The 7,250-nt window shown below is 40.4% G+C and overlaps 1 protein-coding gene across 14 annotated transcripts in view; it reads right to left on the reverse strand.

Annotated features, from left to right (window-relative positions):
* The window catches only part of LOC116082704 (protein TMA23-like), a 414,563-nt gene that overhangs the window by 276,419 nt on the left and 130,894 nt on the right, over nt 1-7,250 (reverse strand). For 2 of the 14 annotated variants that reach the window (XM_031359594.1, XM_031359588.1), the window contains exon 4: nt 4,637-4,690. The exons of the other annotated variants lie outside the window; for them this stretch is intronic. The gene's annotated coding sequence lies outside the window, so the exon portion shown is untranslated. The remainder of the gene's footprint in view (nt 1-4,636; nt 4,691-7,250) is intronic. 14 annotated transcript variants of the gene reach the window in all.

The raw sequence follows: 7,250 nt of genomic DNA on the forward strand, positions 1-7,250 counted from the left end.
AAAAAAAAAAAAAAAAAAAGTAAATAAAGCAAAAAACTGATGATAAATCATAAAGATACTATATTATGTGACTATTTTTATTTGCAACAACTTATATAATAAGGTTTAAAATAAAAATATAAGGTAATAATAAAAATAGAATATAAATAAATAAAATTAAATGGAAAACTAATAAAAAACAAAGGTATATATACAATTTTACCGCTTATTAGCAATGAAAACAAATTCCTATACTAATGAGATGGGTATCCTTAACATAATACAATCCAAAAACATACTAATTTGATATTTAATAGGAAGATACTAAGTATTTGTCTTCTGTAATTAAACCATTATGTTTCTATAAGAGCAGAAAATATATGCAATTCTGCAAACATAATATGCAAATAAATATTTATATGTTATATGTATATTACATACACGCATACACTGAATTTATAAATACAGCCTTGAACCTGGGCTGATGTGTTTCACTATATCCAGTGGTGTGACATTGTGTTTCTGCATAGTCAGTAGAAGTGTACATACCATGTGTTCAGAGTCAAGGCTACAGTGAGACCATGTGATACAGTTCCAGCAAGCACTGCCAGGGACACCTCTGATTTGTCACAGGTTTGATATTTTAAAGTTCATGGCCATCACACATTCAGAAACCTTTTACTGTTGCCAAATTTTCCCAAACCCAATCAATTACATGAGCTGAGATTTAAGAAGTGTCACTGTAAATATCCTACCGTTAAATATGCTCACTAGTAGCTATCGGGGAAATGCAGATCAAGTCTATAATGACATATTACTTCACCTTCATAAAAATACAGAATGAGAGAGCAATAGAGAGTGGGGGGGGGCAGGATACAAAATGCTAATAAGCATGCGCAGAAGGCAGATTACAGAAAGATGGCTGGTAGAAGTATAAGAGAACACAGATACTCTTGAAAATGATGTGGCAGGTTCTTATGAAATTAAATACACAGTTACCATTTGATTAAGTAATTTTATTCTTGGGCATTCATTGCAGAGCAACAAGAACTATGTCCACATCAAAACCTGCATACAAATGTTCATCACAGCTTTATTCATAATAGCCAAGGTTTGCCAACAGTCTAGATACCTTCACCAAGTGGATGGTGACACCAGCTATGGTCCCTCAAGCCATAATACGGTCCTCTGCAATAAGGAGAATGGATAACCTGGGGAACTGGAAAGATCTTAAAAACATAACCGCCAAAGAACTATGTGATTCCATTTATGTATGTAAAGATTTTGGATACAGAGAACCAATTAGTGTCTGCAGAAGCGGAGAAGAGAGTGGAGGGAGGAGGTGGGTGTCGCTGTCACAGTACAACAGAAAGGAAACCGCAGTACTTACATATTTTAACATATTCACAGTGATGTTAAAAATACAACCTGCAAAATATGACAGTTACACACACACACACACACAGAGGTTAAACTAGAAAGCTGAGGAAGATCAGCAAACATATCAGTACCTATACTTGAGTCTTGTGAAATGTCAACCTTGAGAACACCGGGGCAATGGCTCTATTGTATTATGTCTTACAACACCACATTTATTAATATATCAGGAAAAATAAGATCAATAACAAGTATCTGCAAACTTAGCTAGTTCAAAAAAATAAGGGTAGAAGTTTTTACTGAGTTAGCGTCATAAACCTGAGCCTCATTCTAGGAAACCAAGATGGAGAAAGGAAGCCCGCTCTCAAAAAGATGTCCTCTCACCTCTGTCATCAAGTATACTTAAAATAATAATAAAAATAAAATAATAATAATGTATTAACTGTATCTATTTTTTAAAACCCATTCGTTTTCTCCACGATTGGTTTGCCCATAGTTGCTAGTATCTACGTAGTGCCATGAGAGTGACTAATTAAAGTTAACTTTATGAATGAAAAGAAGCCTTAAGCAAGAGAGTCAGTCCCTTTTAGCACTCACATGTGCATGAAGTTTTAATGCAGACAAATCCACCCTAAGAAAACAAAACAGATCAGAACATTGTCTGCCTTTGGGAATAGGAAGGCAGTGACTAACTTTACCAGCCACGAAAATGGTTAGCTTCTCCATCCTGATGGGAAGGAAGCCCTGGCTACACAAGTGTGTGTGTTTGTTAAAACTGAAGCGATCCGCCAGTGAGATTTGTGTCCCTCAGTGTAGGAGAATCTCCTATATAAAAATGGAGACAAAGACGAAATGAGGCTTAAATTACTGACTTGGAGACTCTAGGCCTGTGGTAAGACATCATGGCTTTAGTTATGTGAAGTCACCAAACTAAGTCATTAAAATAAACTTAAAATGGTCCCGTCTCTTTCTTGTGCACTCTTTTCAAAGAAAGGAAATTGCAATCAACGTAGTTACTATGAAGCGAATTCATATAAAAAAAAGTATCATTAAATCAGTCTAAATTAAATTAAAACAGATGTAATTAGGGCCCTCTGAAAGTCATTTTGGCTAATACTTTGTTTACATGCAGTATAGATGTAGCAACTACTGACCTCAGGCGCTTTTAGCTGTTGCTATATTAATTATTACATGTGCTTTTTGTATTCCAGCTCCATAGATCCTCTACAGGTCTGTAGCTAATGTTTGGCTGCAAGGTTACTTCAGATAAGCCTCAGCTTCCACAGAAGGAAATGAATCCCGGGATACCTACCCACGTATTAACACGGACGTGCATTCAGTGTAAGGAAGAGGTATGTGTTTTTGTCTGCTCACTCTTGACTTTCCTCTACTTAGGATATGTATTTGTTTATTTGGACAAAACTAAAAGATGGATGGTGAACTGTTCTTACTTGTAATTATACCAGCAGAACCCAACCCTATCCACTTAATAGGCTTCCACTGCAGAGACATGTCTACTTAATTGGCCAGACAAGTCAAGACGCTGATGGGAATTACTGCTTGACCCTATGAGCGATTCACACACAAGATAACGACATCAGACATTTCCAATGCCTACTATCCATTAGGTCCAGGCTCTCTGTAACTATCTCACTGGTGGCTGAGGGGGCTCACTCAGGATGACATAACTGGTCATATCCTACTGCTTGAATGTCCTTTTCACCCAGGTTGCTTCTAAAAGTTACTACCAGTTTGAATCTTCCCTCATCTCAGTCTTCATCCTGACACTCCAGTCTTACACACTGTCATTCATAAAATCCAGCAACCCCTATGATTAAACTCTGTTCATGAAGAAACAAAACTTCAAACTCTTCCCCTAAGGGTGAGGTGTAGTAGCACAAGCCTGTAATTGCACCACTGTGGAGAGGCGGAGGCAGGAGGATTAGTGGAAGTTCAAGGCCAGCATGGCCCAAGCCTCAAGTTCCAATTTATAACCAGAGTTGTAGAGTTAAGACCCTATTTCAAAAGTAGAAAGGAAGGGGGTGGAGGTATGTGTGGAAATTCCTTCTCTGTGTGTTGATCTGGGAAGGTGTCTCAAAGCGATTTTATCAATGACTTTCAAATGAAAGGTTTGGATAAGGTAACAACCAGGACAGCCAGATTACACCTTGTAACAGCCACCATCCAGGATGGAAACTAAGAGTCTTCTGGCCTTTTAACAAACGGCTGTAGATGTTCTTATCTGTGGCTATGCTTTGGAATCGCACCTGTACCTCCCCAGTGGATAGAAGAACATACTGTACCATGAATTATTATTTTTATACTCAGCACTTCTTCAGAACTGAAAAAGATCCATTAGGGAATCTTTTGCTCCTTAGACTGCAGAGCTTGATATGACCAGGAGGCCAATGAACGCTGATATTTCAATAAACTCAATCTCTTAATAACAGATGTCAGGGAGAACAGGCAGATACGTGGGAGCCAGAAATGCACATAGTAATCACAACTATTGAGCTGTCCAGGATCTCTCTCCATGTCTTCAGGCTCTCTTCCTCCTCCTCCTCTTCTTCTTGCTGAATTTACAAAACGACATTTCTGAAGTCACAATCCACAGTTAAGATACTCAGCGAATCTAACACAGCACCACACACAGAGAGACACAGATGATCTGAAGCTGCAGCCCAACTAGGCCTTCAACAGCGTCCTAAATACAGCACGGGGTGGGGTTGGGCTCTCTCTTCTCTCTTTTGATAAGAGCATGAGGCATTTGCTGCTTCAGGAATTTACATCAAAGCAAAGATGTTGCAGAAGTGAGAAGCTAAGAATTCTTCATTGGAGCACCCTATTGATGTAGAGAAAGCGCACCAAAATAATAATAATAACAATAATAATAATAACAATAACAACAACAACAACAACAACAACAACAACAATAATAATAAAACCCAAAAAAGTACGCCATCTTGTTGTAAAAATGAAGGTTCCCCACAGTTCAGCTCAGAGCCTGTATTCCTCACTGGCTGTCTACTCCAAGTCCAGCTGTCTCCTATTCACCTCCATTGCCACCAACAGGACATCAAGATGCTGTAATCTGTCTGCCTAGGGTGTTCTGGTCCAAATGGATAAAGCATCCTCTATGATTATGCATGCGGCTTCCACACCCACCACTTTGTCATAAATAGTACACAGGGCATGCAAAGACATCAAGCCTCTGGGCACACCAAGCACTACAAAGGGATCTGGCTGCAAGCTAATGATTGCCAGCGGCAAGAAGACCTACCTTAAGAGTTCTGTGTGAAGGCTCAGTCAGACACGAAAGTCCTTGCCGTGCAAGCTGGAGTGAGTAAACCAAGAAAGCCCAGATTGAGTGTTCATTCTTGACCTGGTAAAATCATGTCAAGAACTTCAATGAGTCAGATCCACGGGAGAGGCAAAGCCTTCCCTGTGTGAGGCTCAGAGAGCTGGAAAAGACTTCCTCTGGTTCAAGTACTGATGCTGACAGTATGTACAGAAATTAGCAACCACAGCTTCTTCCTCTCAGGATGACTGCGGCCTGAGACTGTTCACCTACAGGATCCCCTACCGAGATTAGCTAAACCTGTCTCCTTGTTCAGCCATTAATCACAAAGCCACCTCCTCAATTCAGACGTATAAAATAAACACGCTGAGTTTCATGGTGGTGTGTCTCCATTAGGATACGCGTGGCCTACCAGAGCCCAGCTTTTCTGTCCATGAGCCTGTGTGCCTCTTCTCTCTTCAGTCCCTCATCAACCCAGCCAGGGTTTGGGGACACAGGGCACACAGGACCTATTTTTGGATCCCCACGCACTCACAGAAAAAAACAGATGAAGCAGCCAAAGCCCATAATCCTTGGGGATGGGGTGGGAGTGAGGGGCAGGAGGGTCCCTGGGGCTCACCAGCCAGCCAGTCTTGCTCTATCATTAAGCGCCAGGTTCAATGAGAAACCTCATCTGAAAAGGTACGATGGAAGGAACTGAAGAAGACACCTGATAGAAGACACCTCAGGCCTCTCGTGCACACAATGTACTAATTCTTACACATAGACATACAAAGAAGCATGACTATGTGGATGGGTCACCCACTGAGTGCACAACTTTGAAGGCTTGGGCTTTTGAGCTGGTCCTTGCTAATAAGAGCTGATGTCCCTTATCTGATTGGAAAGGTAGACTCTTGGCAAAATTTTGTCCAAATAGGACAAAACAAACACAAACGGATTGTATGCAAGATTAACCAAGTGGATCAAAATGGCTTTAGCAGAAGTTTTCAGTAACTAAGGTGAGAGCAATGGCTGTCATTAAATAAAAAGGGAAATTTGAGAAAATTATTCCTTTATTCATTGAGGAACATATTCCTTTATGCATCAATTCATCGACTCTTACTCACTAACCACTGGCTCTGCATAAGCCATTGTTCTAAGGTCCTAGAAAACAAAATCTGGGCAAGCATACGGGACCTTCCCCCCCCCCCGCCCCCCCAACACACACAGAGAAAACAGTCTTCAGATAAAGAGCTGATTCACACACGTTCTAAACATAAACCATGACGTCATTTCAATTCCTTTCCTCAAACCACAAAAGATGTTTTCAGTTCTGTAAGTTAGAAAACTTGATCTGCCAGGAGGCTGGAATTCAGGCAGATGAAGGATGTCTTCCCACACTTGAGTCCTTCTACTGTCTTGTGGATGCCAAGTTAAAAAGAGTGACTGTGTATGTCAAGACTGTGAAGGCCAAAGCCCACTTGGTACAAAACAAAATAAATCTCTTTTGAGCTATAGATTTTGTTAAAGATTAAAAATTATATGGACAACAGGCTAGCACTGCCTCAGCTTCAGAAATCTTACTTTTAAGATGTATATTTTAAGACGTATATGTGCACGTGTTAATCATGTATGTGTGAATGCTTACAGAGGCCAGGGGACAACCTCTAATGTCATCTTTTATTTTTAGATTATTTTATTTTATGTATATGAGTACACTGTAGTTACTGTCTTCAGACATACCCAAAGAGGGCATGAGACCCCATTAGAGGTAGTTGTGAGCTACCATGTGGTTGCTGGGAATTGAACTTGGGACCTCTGGAAGAGCAGTCAGTGCTCTTAACCACTAAGCCATCTCTCCAGCCCTAACATCATCTTTAGAAACCACCATCCACCTCTTCTGGGACAAGGCTAATTGACCCAAAATGGTTGCCAGAGAAGCTCCATGAATCCTCTTGGTTCTGACTCCCTGGCACAAGATTTCCAAGCATGCACCATACAAGTTTTTTCTTGTTTGCTTGGTTTGTTGTTGTTGTTGTTGTTGTTGTTGTTAGTTATCTCTGCAGACAAACCCATCCTATTTTTAAGACAGGATAGTCTCATATATCCCAGGCTATCATAGAACTCATGGTCTAACAAAGGATGTACAGGTGTGGTAGTGAACACCTAGTCCTAGAACTCAGGAAGAAGAGGTGGGAAGATCAGAAGTTCAAAGTCATCCACAGCTATATCCTGCACTAAAGGCCAACCTAAGCTACCTGAAATTCTGTTGCCATCATTGTCGTCATCATCATTGTCAGTGATCATCATCATAGAAAATAGGGCTGGAGAGATAACTCCAAAGTTAAGAGCACTTTCAGAGGACCCAAGTTCAAATTCCAGCACCCACATAGTGGCTGACAATTTATCTGTGATGTCAGTTTCAGGAAATCTGACCACCTCCTCTGCCCTACCTAAGTACCAGGCATGCATATGGTACACAGGCAAAGCACCCATCCATATCAAATAAAATAAATTTAAATTTTAAAAGATAATTAAAAAAATAAAGTACAAACAGGGAGAGGGTGTAGGACGGAGCAAGGGAGAAGGGGTAGGAGGGAGGGAAGGAGGGATGGAG

Source organism: Mastomys coucha, unplaced genomic scaffold (assembly GCF_008632895.1).
Source record: "Mastomys coucha isolate ucsf_1 unplaced genomic scaffold, UCSF_Mcou_1 pScaffold7, whole genome shotgun sequence".
Taxonomy (NCBI): Eukaryota; Metazoa; Chordata; class Mammalia; order Rodentia; family Muridae; genus Mastomys; species Mastomys coucha.